The sequence below is a fragment of the Euprymna scolopes genome, chromosome 15, assembly GCF_053919585.1.
Source record: "Euprymna scolopes isolate OS-2025 chromosome 15, ASM5391958v1, whole genome shotgun sequence".
Lineage (NCBI taxonomy): Eukaryota > Metazoa > Mollusca > Cephalopoda > Sepiida > Sepiolidae > Euprymna > Euprymna scolopes.
Window position 1 is genome coordinate 71,927,216 of NC_136496.1, and position 10,083 is coordinate 71,937,298.

A 10,083-nucleotide genomic window follows, 5' to 3' on the forward strand; every position below is an offset into this window, starting at 1 on the left:
TTTCCTCCTTGCAATCTTTCTCATTTGAAATCGTTTGCAATGGCAGATTTCGGATTCGATTGACAATCCTGTTTGATTACACAGATGACATCTGAGTTGTACTGGAGTTGTATTTGATCTACTTTTCATTGAAAAAAGCTCAGAAACAATTTACATTTCTTGTTGAAACGCTTCCAAATCATGATGGATAAGCTGAAAAGGCAACTATTAATAGTCATAATTATTCCCATTGATTGTATCCATCCGTTGTATTATTCATTTACATCTGCAAATAATTCTCAACATTATAAACAGTGATCGATACCAATGAGGAGAAAGTTCACTCTTTGTTGAAGCAAATGCCAAATCAAGTGTGAGAGAAATAAGAGTTAAATACACAAGAAATAAAAGAATATGAAAAGCAGATATAAACAATACAAACGTTTTTATAAATATTCAAACATACAAAATGCACATATAAACTTGAAAGAGAGTAAGACAATGTTGAGTGAAATCTTTGTGTTATTTTCACAAGTTTTTTTTCTGTGTGTGTGTGTGTGTGTTTAATACGATATGTGAGTGTGGCTGTCTAGAGCCAGACATAAGTGTGCCGATCCAAAGTAAGACGTATGTTTGACATACGACATAATCATGTTGATACACCAGTTCTCGTTAGATCATCAAAGTTAAGAAACGTTGAGTCTGATCAGTACCAGATAGGTGACAATTTAGAAATGCCAGGCGTTGTATGTAATGTATGAGGACGTTGACACCTCCATGCAACGGCTGCAAAACCTAATATCGTCATCTCACCTGACGGGGTTATACATGCAACTAGGGAACACTTGTGAATTTCATAATTTCATGAAACTTCCTCCTTTGGAGGAAGTCAGTTTAACGCACCTACGGTGAGTGGTATGGTACGACATGTGTGACAGTCACATATAAGTGTTAAAAGTTTAATGGTAGTAAGGTGAATGTGGCTCAGAGGTTAACAACATCGACTGATAACCTGAGTATGGCAAATTCAAATCCAGTTCGTTCCACAGAAACACTTTCACTTAAAATGTTGGCAACCTTCACGTGCTATCTCCTGTAAGTACCCAATGGATTTCTAGAAAGAATTCTAACTAAAAATGTATAAGGGAAACCAATACCAACAACAGAATCGTCTGATTCACACGAAATGAATGAATGAATGAATGAATGATAGTTACGGTGACTCCTTTTGTAAAAAAAAAAGAGAAAGAAAAAATAAAAAGAACAAAAATAAAAAAAACAAGGTGTGATAAAATGGAAAAGAAAAAACAGGGATATTTATGTGTTTTTTGGAGAACAACACCTAAGTTTATATGAGTAGGTGAAGTTGGGTGTCTTGAAGTAATAAAGTAGGGCGACATGAATGTGAGAATAGACTCTAACCTGTAAATCTTGCTGGTTTGATTTTCAGATTTTATTCACTATTTATAATCTCAGCGAAAACTCAAGGGCTTACCAAACACACAATTTTGCATTTAAGCATAGACATTTTGATTATGTTAAAGGGAAACATTTTTTACATTTCTACAATTTTTGTGATGAGGATTGATTATTCGTATTATTTTGTTTCTTCGGACTACTATTCTCATCTTTAGTGTTATTTTCACAATGTTTCGGTTAATGTAAACTTTGACCTTCTCAAGGTGTATCTTGTTGAACTCAGGAATCTTTTGGTTGAATACGGGAATCTGCACGAAATTCCGAATGGAACCCTTTACTTAATCCATATGGTCTCATTCTGTCAGCCATGACTGAGTAGAAGTCCTAAGTAATTCGCAATTATATTTTTTGAGTGTCGCCTGCGACTAAGATTGAACCTTCAGCCTCCAGATTGTAACTTTACAGCTGAATTTTACCAAGTACTTTATCTACTACGTCACGGGTCCTGGCAGATTCCGCAATAGAAAGATTTCCGAGTTTGACAGTAAGATTAATATGTTCGACAAGATACATTAATCTTACTGTCAAACTCAGATTAATGTGTTCGACAAGATACAGGATACAGCATAATCACGTTGACACATCGGTTTCCACTGGATCGCTGAAGTTAAGCAATGTTGAACCTGGTCAGTATTAAATGGGTGACCATTTGGGATTTTCAGGCGCTGTATGTGCTCTCCACTTATCTCGGCATTGTTTCAAGTCGATTCAGGAGAGGTGTGGTTAGAGATTCCACAACCCTTGCCTCATAATTACACACGCTATTGTCCTTAAGGGGTATCCTTTGTCTTTCAAAACTGAATGGAAGCATGGATGGACAAGATACGCCTGAAAAAGGTCGGCAGTGACAGTGACAGAAATGTTGTGAAAATAACACTCAAGATGAGAACAGTAGTCTGCAGAATCCAAATAATTTTGCATTCATTGATTTCACTGGAAATGTTGTGTGCAACCACTTAAATACAGACCATTTCAAAACCTTTTTTAGTTAGACATTCGCAGGGTGAACATCTGGTTCTCTGTATATCACTACATGCCTACTAAGTGACAAACTTTTAGCATGAATTCTGGTTTGAATAGTATATAGCCGATAGTAAGAACTTTGTAAATGCACCAAGACGCATACTGTCAATTCAAATGTAATAAGTGGTTAAAAGTCGTGAAGTTTAGACATATACCGGAAATAATCATTTCTTTTTATGTTGTGGAGGTTGGATGGTATGCGTAGCAAAAATATATTGATTTAACTGAATCCCATTTCCACTCAACACAAAAAGGAAGAACTGACAATGAAAGAGTAAGCTAAATGATTGGAGAAAGAGCGTAGCTTATACAAGTTAGTAAGTTTTATATGTTTCTTCATATCATCTATACAAACTATTTCCACTACAGTAGTTTATAGCATTTTATTGGCTCCATTTTGAAAAAAAAAACAACAATGAGTCAACATTTAAAAAGAACCCTCCAAACTTTAATAAATAAATCTATACTTAATAATTAAACTTTACCATCGGACATTCCAACAAGCAAAATGTTTATAATCCAGAATATTTTATTGAAAATATTAAAATATTTTTCTTGTTTTTTATTGCTCATTTGAGACTTTTATGCTATGAGTGTCAGATATTATTTTCAAGTTTATCACGCAAGAAATTGTAACTCGAAGTTGGCTTTGTCTCAAGAAAGCTGCAACAAAAGTAAATCAAATGAAATATGCATAAATGTTTCAGCAGTTGAATTCAAGTACGTTCACTGTTTATGACTATTTTTAGTGTCCTCCTAGCTCGTCTCCTATATTTGGCTTTCAATTGAAAAATGTAGAAAGCTAGAGGGAGAGGGGAGTAGGGGCAACAAGGCTCAGTTTAGTTTGCTGATAAAGAGGATCGTTGTTAGTAATACCTTACCCGGACACCAGGTGGAGCTGTGGGGGTATTTTATTGCATGATCAATCATGTGACTCGACTAAGAGACACACAGATTGTTCTCCGGATAAGCAACATTCTGAACACCACACCAACTGGAATACTTATATTTAAGTGACATGTAAGTGAACATTCTCTCTCTTTTCCTCTCTCTCTCTCTCTCTCTCTCTCTCTCTCTCTCTCTCTCTCTCTTTCACACACACACACACACACACACACACACACACACACACACACATATATATATATATATGTGCAGCTACACTCACATACATACATACACATATCTAATATATAATCATATTAGTCTTGCTTCAATATCGTTTTTTTTTTTACTTTATGTATGCATTTTGTGCTATTATATTCATCATAGCTGTTTTATTCACACTACTTTGGTCATAGTACTCGCCAGCCTTCTTATATTGTCTTTCATCATAGTCGGTAACGCTTTGGGAATATTCAACTGAACCTGTTATTTTATATGTCGATTTATACTGTTCTCTGGTCGTTTAAATAAAGAGTTCAGTTCAAAATTCCCAACAATAGTTGGCAGAAGACCAAAGAATACGGCAGTCAAAACGTTATGAATATAAAAATAATTATGAGAATAGCAGTTTGAAACACGGAAATATTTTTATTCATTTTGTTTTTAAAATATTCTTTCTGTAAATCTATTTCCTGCGTTTGATGCTCATTAGTTATTAGAAACCATGATTTTACTATTTGAAGGTTTTCATACTAAAAAAGAGGATTACCTTATTCATATTATATATATATATGCTAGTAGGCCGCCCGGCATTTGTCTTTTTATAAGATACGTTTAAATGTGATATTTTAATTCATGCAGATTATGTATTTATTGTTATAGAGACAATTTTTAATCGATTATTATTATTATTATTATTATTATTATTATTATTATTATTATTATTATTATTATTGTTATTGTTGTTGTTGTAATTATAATAATAATAATAATAATAATAATAATAATAATAATAATAATAATAATAATAATAATAATAATAATAGTATTAATATGAGACTCTTTCAAAACATACGGATATCTGTTCACTGCTATACTTCTCAAAGCCTAACAGATCTTGCTTATTTTTCTTATTGAGTCAACTAACTTTCAGACCTTGGTGACATTCTCATACAATATTCTTCACATGGTGTGTTACTACTGTAGAATTCAATGTAACCAGTCAAAGGAGGATAAAATAAAAATGCTGCCAATACATAATGAAGTTAATAAGTGAAATGTGGTCCCAAACGGGAATTATTAAATAAATTGTTCACATGAGGGAGCTGGACCTTAACATTGTAGATGACAGGTACTATATTGTCACTCTGAGATGAAATGACTCTAGTTTTGAACTCTGGAGCATTCCAGTGGGGACATTGGGAAAAATTGTCCATACCACCACAAGACGATAGTAAAGGGTTTAGGTAGAATGCTTCCTTGTTTAGTGCAAACAAGACTTAGGTCATGCTCCAAACTAAGAGTTATAGTTGGGAAATGTGTAACATTTTCCGAAGATCTGTGCCTGGTTTGCTAAGATTCCAAAGCTTGGAAGTCCAAATGAATCAGTATATTATGTAATTAGGACTGACCATTGGAGATATTGTAAGTAGGGGATCCCCATTACGTTATGGGTATGAATGAATCAATAATGATTAATAGGATCGATAGCTCGGGAATACGAGGAACCTAAGAGTTACTAACAGCCATGGGAAAGAGTGGGACAGAAAAACAATCAGACAATATGTCATCGAGTTGTGCAGCGAAGTGGAAAGGGCCTCTGATTAACTATGGCAAAAGTGTGACTGGAGAAACAGCCGACATCGACCTAGACAGTCTAAATAAGATAAGAGAGCAGTTAATGGGTGATGACTGACCAAAAAATAAAAAATAAAAATAATAATAGCAACGATGGGGTAGCAGTGTTAGAAATTTCGTGAAAACTATTGAATAATTCCACCCGCTATCTTTCGAAGCTTATAACTCCTCAAAAAATGTAATTCAAGCCCTAATTTTTTTTTCAATTAAAGGAGCAAGGACCAAGGTTTCATTAAAAACAAAAAACAAAAAAACAAAAAAAAAACAACGTGGTTTGAAAAAAAAAAAATAGGTTTTAAACTTCGGATTTTACAGGTAAATTTCTAAAAAATACTACTTTTTTTTTGTTTTAAATTTGAATATATTATTTATTGATCTTTTATCTTCAATTTTTGATATATAAAACTTTGGTGATTAAATTAATTATTTACTTTTTAATAGACATTTGAAAATGGGGGGGGACGTGAATTAAAAAAAAAAAACGTTTGTCTAAAATATTATATTCGATTTATTGGAAAGAGCATAAAATTTCACATTGACCCTGAAAATATCGTAAAAATAGAATCAATAGAAAAATTTTGATAGATTTTTAAAGTTTAAAAATGAAAAATACTGAACTCGTAACAGTCAATTAATTTCATTACTATTTTTAAAAAAATATTTCTATTACTTTTTATACAACTTAAATAGTTTATTTTGGAAGTATAATCCATAAAGAAACCCACCTTTAAAAAAGAAATTACGAGTTTTTTTATATTTTATTTGCAGTTTCGTGTTAGGAGTGTCAACAATTCCTACAAAAATTCTGATACACCTAGCGATGGGCTCTGATATTTTTCTGATATTTTTCTTAGCTGAGATGTGGGGTGAGAAAAAAAATAGAAATTGTTTCTTATGAATAGGAGAAAAATGTATGTACATTTTTGAAAAATAGTAAATAAGAAGTGCTCAATATTGAATTCCAAGGAATTTCAAGACTGACAGAGTAATATGTGATGAAAGCTAACATAAAATAGAAAGCAAAAAAGCAAGAGATGATAAAATCATGTAGTCAGTGAAAGTTAAGGAGTCTGGGTTAGCAGGGTCAGAGTTGGTAGTCAGAGTCGAGACTGACTGGAGTTTGGTTCAGAAGAGATTTAATCTCTTGAGGTACATGGAAGTGTTTGGGATGTAAGACTCTAGGGAAACGCATAAACTCCAAGGGAAGTTATATAAATGCTATATATAAAAAACATAAATTCACATATGGTGTTTTCCTTCGGAAGTAAAATATTTTATCTTACAGAACCTTCAGTCAAGACCAACCAGTACAAGAAGGTATGTTTCCCTTTTGCCCCTACAGAAAAGATGTTATTCATTCTGTTAAAAGAACCGTCTCTTGTTATGTTATTGTCCCGGTTGTGTGTGAACTGTATTTTAATATGTTTAAAGCATCTGCAATCGAACTTTATACACACTAGAAAAAATAATAGTACATATATACAAAATGGCCCATATATGTATGCGCATACACATCATGATACACTAAATGACATGGTCCGTTATAACACTTATGTACACAGATACATCTCAGAGACATATTCATATATACACATATATACACACTCTGTTATTCTATATATTATGTTGGTGCAAAAATAATACCGTTTTTATATATATAGTTGAATGTCAGAAAATGACATTATTTTTGCACCAACCTAAGATATATATATATATATATATATATATATATATATATATATATATATATATATATATATATAATGAATCTTGCTTTCCTGCCTGCTGGAAAACTGCTTCTGTGGTACCAATTTTCAAGAATTCTGGCGATAAAACTGACCCAGTAAATTATCGCATCATTAGCCTCCTCCCACTTTTCACCAAAATATTTGAGTCCATAATTAACCAAGCTCTAGTCCATCACCTTGCAGATGCTAAACTTCTGACCGACCATCAATATGGATTTAGGCAAGCCCGTTCCACAGCAAACATCCTAACTGTAATCTCTGAAAGTATATACCATTCACTGGACAAAGCAGGGGAGGGTTGAGAGGTAGCTCTAGATATATCTAAGACAGGGTATGGCATGAAGGTCTTCTCAGGAAAATCAGATCATATGGTATCACTGGAAGAATACTTAACATAATTAAATCCTTCTTAGATAAGAGAAAAATCCAAGTTGTCCTCGATGGTCGTACATCTAAACAATGTGATATAAATGCGGGAGTGCCTCAAGGGTCTATCCTTGGACCTCTATTATTCCTAATATTTATAAATTACCTCCCTGACAAGATAGTTTGTGAGATGGGTATATATACTAATGACACCACGCTCTATAACAGACATGACAGGAAAACAAATGAACACATATCTAAAGAAATGGCAGAAACACTAAAGGATGACCTCCTATCTGTAGTGGAATGGGGACAAAAATAGATGGTCACATTCAATGCTGCCAAGACTAAGCTACTTTCCTTCAATAACTACAAGAAACCTTCTCTACCACTAATAGCAATGGCCAAAGACTCTTTATCTGAAAGTACATCTTTTAAACTCCTCGGCCTAACGTTCACAGGAAACATGAGTTGGAACAATTATATTGAGAGCATTGCCAGGACCGCTGCAAAAAAGGTAGGTTCTCTCAACTGTGCTAGAAAGCTACTAATGTCCGAAAGTATCCTGTACTTCTATAAGGCCACCATTCGCCCATGTATGGAGTATTATTGTCATATTTGGGCTGGTGCATCTGCTACTAGTTTCTCGCTCCTAGACAAGGTTCAAAAAAGAGTCGCCAACCTGTCATCTAAGCTTCACTGAACTGTCATCTAAGCTTCAGCCTCTGTTTCATCGACGAAATGTTGCATCCCTCTGCCTGTTCTACAAGTACTTTAATGGTGGCTGCTCTGACGAACTGCCAGCACTTGTACCCCCTCGACGTAAATACCCCTGCCAAACCCAACAAACAGCTAAATCCCACCACTTTACAGTAGAGATCCCTAGATGTAAGAGAGCCTTCTACTCCAGTAGTTTCTTCCCCAGAACTGCTAGACTTTGGAATTCCCTTCCGGGTCCCTGCTTCCCCAACTGTACTGATATGCAAAAGTTCAAGTATAACGTGAACTGACATCTTGCTGCCCAACTCCCTATATAGTATCTCTGTAGCTTATGTCCCTGATAGTAGCCCCCTACATCAAAGTGGCAATGTGCCTTGTTTGGAGTGAAAATATAATTAAAAAAAAAAAAATATATATATATACTTCAATTTCTTCCTTCACTATAACATGAGTTTTATACCACAATTCATATTATGTGGTTCTTTGCTATACCCATATAACACTATCTTCATCTATAATGGCTTCTACTAAAGCCAAGGACCACACCACAAAGCTAAAACACCGTATTTCAAGTTAATCCAACTTTACACAACAGACACACTATCTTTTTTATTTTCTGTATATGAATATGCGATATCAATTTTAACTCCTTTTCCACAAAAGAGACGTTGCCAGCCTGTCTCTGCTCTATTATTATTTTCATAACAAGTGCTCGTCTGAGCTCCAATCTATGGTTCCCCCTTGCCAAACTTTCATAAAAAAAAACCTAAACATGGATTCCATGAAGAAAGCTTCTTTCTTAGAACTGCCCACTTGTGCAACTCTGTTCTGTTTGCCTGCTTTCCAGGTGACTACAATATGGTTGTCTTCAAGTCCAATGTAAACGAGTTCTTGATAAGCCATCCCCTTAAGTAATCCAATTTACCAAATTTCAACCACTAACGATTACTACACTATTGACCCAATGACTACCGTACACCCTTTAACCTTTATCCTCAAATGGTCTCCGGGCCTTGATAAGAAGTGACTCCTTTGTAAAAAAAAAAAAGAATTAACTAATTTGCATATCGATTTTTAAAAGGGAGCTTTTATCAATTAACTATTATTTATTATTGTTTTTTTTTTTAACTTCAATGATTATTTTGATTTATTTTGATTTTAATATAACAAATAATAATGTTCCACATATTGTTTTATTTCCTGGACGACTAGTTATCATTTGTGTTCAGGTGCTGCTTTCTTTAGAGAAACCTACTTGGTTATCAACAAGTACCGATCTATTTCTAAATGGCAAGTGAAAAAGCAAATTGGTTTCTTCTTTTTTTTCTTTTCTTTTCTTTTCTTTACAGTCGCATTTAAAAGATAAATACATTTGTATCGAAATTACAAAAATGTTAATGTTTAGCTATATAAATAAATTAGAAAGATTTTGTTTCGTGTTTACAGTAGAGTTTTGAATGATTTTTTTTTTTAATTAATGTTTCAACATTACAAGTAGCAAACTTTGTTCATTGATAGCAAACCGGCAAAGCCAGCTAGGATTTTTATTAAACTTCATTAGAAGGACGACCTTCAGACCGGAAAAAATACTCACCCTGAAAAAGCAAAGCTGGAAGTAAGAAAACTCAGGCTACACGTAATAAGTACCACTCAGTCACAAGACCTGGATCCCCTACAAGCCCGTGCTATCACTGCGACGGGAAACATTGGTCGAGTCAATGTTTTTACAAATATAAGTATATATAGCGAGAATGAATTTAGTATGTATTTGCCATCCAGGCAACGCCGTGTAATTCCTCCTAGGGCAAATTGTTTCCATTATTTATGAATTTCAGCTTAAATAACTAGATGAAATGATTAAAATTATATATATATATATATATATATACTAGTTCCCATCAGATCACCGGAAATTAACGTTCAGCCTGGTTAGTACTAAAATAGCTGACCATTTGGAAATTCCAAAGGCTGTATGTGCTCTCTGATTATCTCGGCATTGTTTCCAGGCAGTCTTGGACCTCTCTTT

At 33.9% G+C, this 10,083-nt stretch overlaps 2 protein-coding genes across 9 annotated transcripts in view; one reads left to right on the forward strand and one right to left on the reverse strand.

Annotated features, from left to right (window-relative positions):
* LOC145293895 (coiled-coil domain-containing protein 73-like) overlaps positions 1 to 10,083 on the reverse strand; it is a 278,863-nt gene that overhangs the window by 206,848 nt on the left and 61,932 nt on the right. The window lies entirely within an intron of this gene.
* LOC145293890 (uncharacterized) overlaps positions 3,096 to 10,083 on the forward strand; it is a 14,719-nt gene continuing 7,731 nt past the window's right edge. Inside the window, exon 1 of one of the 2 annotated variants that reach the window (XM_080140648.1) lies at positions 3,096 to 3,501. The gene's annotated coding sequence lies outside the window, so the exon portion shown is untranslated. The remainder of the gene's footprint in view (positions 3,502 to 10,083) is intronic. The other variant, XM_080140647.1, reaches the window with a different exon arrangement.